The sequence below is a fragment of the Cydia fagiglandana genome, chromosome 1 (genome assembly GCF_963556715.1).
Source record: "Cydia fagiglandana chromosome 1, ilCydFagi1.1, whole genome shotgun sequence".
NCBI lineage: Eukaryota > Metazoa > Arthropoda > Insecta > Lepidoptera > Tortricidae > Cydia > Cydia fagiglandana.
In genome coordinates, this window is record NC_085932.1 from 12,091,382 (window position 1) to 12,095,453 (window position 4,072).

The window sequence follows — 4,072 nt, forward strand, 5'->3', positions numbered from 1 at the left end:
ACATGCTAATGCCCCATAGATGACACCTTGCTGTCACCTCTATTGACAATGACTTAAGTTTCAAAATAACATGTACTGGCACCGCGTCGAGCACCAATACGTGTACCTTAACTGCTCAAAATGTACACAAACACAAACTTACTAAACCAAGTAAATTGACCATGTTTATTCAGCCAATCACATTTTGTATTTATTGTATTAGCTCAGTGATAGAGTCACGTGGTTTTGATTCCAACGTTAATAGTCATACCTCGATAAGAAAATTGTATTAATGTATACAACTTTTTGAATCATTTCTTGTTTTAAGAATTATATTTCTGGTATTTATGTGGAGATTTATAAAGGTATTGTCATTTCATATTAATATGAATGTAGGAAGTTTATAAGTAGGTAGTTACCACACAATACCTATGCTATTTGCTCTGTAAATAGATCAAGCCGTGTAGCCAAGATGCCAATCGCTTACGCTCCGTAGCGATCGAAACGCAACTGTCACTGTGAAGAGTGATAGAGAGACATGATGCTTTTCGTTGTCGAAGCGATAGCGATTGTAACCTTGGCTAGGCCGGCAGAATGCACCGAAAAAGTAATTATGTATGTATATGTACAACTAGGTACATTATGGCAAATATAGGTGTGTAAATGAGTGTTTCAATTATGCATAGGTGTTCAATTGTTCATGTAGCTAGAATGTACTCATGAGTGTGAACCTGCGCATATATCTGTGATTTAGTGCAACCGTAATTAAAATCCCTAAGTAATAATTATTGGATTGCCATTATTTTATGCCATCGGTACGGGTATAATAATTAATTATATGAAAAAGCTTTAAATAAAATAAAAAATAATCAAATCAAAGACTAGTTTTACCTAAAATTTGTATTATTGGTAAGTACAACCATATTTATATACTTATATGAAACATTTTACAATATGTACTGGAGAAAAATTAATAAAAGTAAAAACACAACCTCTTCATGTAGATGGCTGAATAAAGGTCTAAATAATGTCCAACATGACCAATTATTTGTGCGGCAATACAGATTAGAAAAACAAATATTTTAAACATATAAAGTATATAAACATCTACATCCATGATAATGTAATTCTTTAAAAAACATTCTGACTTGGGAACAAATATTAGGGAAATCGCACATACTTTACGTAATATATAATTGTATATAATTGTCTGAAGTTGGAAAGGGTTTGCTATTTTCTTTTGTGACTCCTTTGTCAAATACTTATTAATGTTATGAACAGATATCCGTACCTTAAAGGACAGAATTATAGATAAGTTGTATGTGTACTTTGATATTTAGTCGTCACAGTCATTACAGTTAGTAATATTTAGTCATAATTAAGTTAGATTAAGTAAAATAGCACACCCTTTCTGGCTTCTAGTTAGTATACTCTTTTTACCTGTACTGTTTCTCAAAATCTTTCTCAAATTGGTACTCGCAATGAAACAGCTTGACGGATCAGTTAAGGAAAAAAAAATGATCTATGTAGTATGCTTCATCCTCACACAATAAGCTTACTCGAACAACGATAATTTCTTAGGTATTAGAGGCACCTAACTTCGGTGCGGTACTGTCACACTAAATTATCAATAAATTGACATTTCAATATTATCAGGTGACAACCAAAACACACTAATTTCAAAAATATTATTAGGTAAAAAATAATTTAGCTTATTTTGGTACTAGCGCAGTTGACTAAGGCTTCTTAACTTTTGAAAATGTCGTTAGTTTTGATTGTCACCCGACAATATTTTGTACCATAATTCCTTAGAGAAACGCCTCGGCTGTCATTATCTGTACAAAACAGTCTGCCGATTTTTTCGGAGCACGTCAAATGTATGGCTATTTGTACATGATTTGTACGTAACTACAAATAGCCATGTCAGATTAACGTCAGTCCGTACAAAAGTTTGCACTTATGCAAGGTTTTCGGCAGATGGGTAAGCTTTTAAACGCGACTCCTTATTACATTTACCAAGCATAGTTAATTCTAAATGCACATCAAAGTGTAGAAGTGTTTGCAACTTATCATTGATTATAATTTATTGTGTATTGTGTAAGCACTATTTCTGTCTGCCACTTGCAACGTCATCATCAGGAATGAAGGAATCGAAATTCATTACAATGTAATTTTAGTCATAAATATGTATTTGTAAATATTGTGAATTACGAAGAAGAGATATGATTATTAGAGATTAAATAATATGTCATTGTAAAAACAATTTTATACAAGGGAAATATAAATCTAAAACATTTAATTTTTTTTTTATTAATTAGTTAATCTTTCGAATAACAATAACCATTTTAATAAAATGCTGCATAGCAATTGAGCAGTTTCGTTTTTGCGTTTATGCCTTTGCATGATATCCCTGTCTGCCGCCTTTGTCTGTGCAAAAAATATATTTTCAATTTGTGAAATTTATAACCGTATGTTAGGTATGTCCAATAAAGTAAATATAGCCTATGGACAGACAGATGGAATCTCTCACCGTAGGCGGATCCGTTGGAATTGGTACTGAAACACAGCCCTACTCGTAGTATATAAACGAACTATAGGTACAAATGTTAAAGAACCGGGCAAGAAATATGTATTGGGCCACGTACAATGGAGTGTTCACCACGTGTAAAATTCAAAAATTTTAGATAGAGAAAATTTTATATAGAAATCGATATTTTAGACCGGATACCACATAGTGTTTATCGGATTAAATAAGATATCAGATTGCAATACATTACAAATTACTTACTCAATTTCATCCTACTATCGTTAATTATAATCACATTGCACTGTTGCTAACAAGTTCATTTTTTTACGTAGATAGCCTCAGGGTGTTCTGCCTTTTCGCCGAAGTTTTATTGTCCGAATTTCTTAAGTTTTCCGTGCAGGAACATATTTTCTTTCTTAAAATATAAGTTTCATGCGTCAGACGTATCGGTGAAGGTCGCTCATAGGTATATAACGTATCTCATAGTAATAAGGGGCAATGTTTGATTTTTTGGAATCATTAATAATTATTATATGAGCAAGGAGCATTTCAAAATATGTATGAAATCTGGTTTTCGCTCCAAAATTTTACACAAATTAAAAAGTCAAACATAGTTTAGCTATGGTTAATAATTAATGTAGGTACCTACATCAAAATATGTTAAAACATTTTCAATAATGTCCATATCCAGAGATGAATTATCCACTCCATCTTACGTTAGTATCATCTGTAACTTTTGTGCATCCATCTACGATGCGATAAGCATGATATTTTACCATTTTACTCGTATATTAGGTGGGGAATATTGATGATAAATTATTGATAATTGTGGTTGATGCAACTGGCACATAATCTATAATGTAGTTAGTTAATCGAACAGAGGCCTCGTTAGGGTCAATATGATGACACCAATGATAGCTAAGTTTATAACTGTGGAACCTCGGTAATTCGAACCTCGTTTAGGCGAAATCCTCGTGAACACGGAACAAAATGCTATTTCCTTTCCTTCAAAGCCCAAAAGCGAAATACATATTTAACCACTTTAAGACCAAGTAACCAAGGTTTCCTTCACGGTGGTCCAGTAATATTTTTACCTCTATGACTCGACCAATGATATTTGACATTTATAACTCTACAAAATAGGCGTATTGTTTTATTACTTCTATATCTAGAAGCTAATTTCTAACTAGCCTCTATAACTTGAATAAAACAATAAGACTGTCCTTTACACGTTTATATATCTTCAAATCGAATTCTACATTCGCTTACCTACTAAGGTTCCTATTGGTTACTCTCTCAAGTCGAAAACCCTCTATATTATTTTATTTATAAGACAGACCAGACAGTCGTTAACACATTATTTTTGGCGTAAGTATCCCTTGAGGTTCGGGCTATCGAGGTTCCACTGTATATTCATATTTTAAATACGCGTGATCCAGTCACATTAATTGATATATTCTCATTATCACTTTTAATTCGTTGACAGATAAAGCGTCAAAGGCTACAAATATTTATCGCGATAAGTAGTAGAATTAGGTGCAAGTATAAGTGAAAGTCTAGCACTTC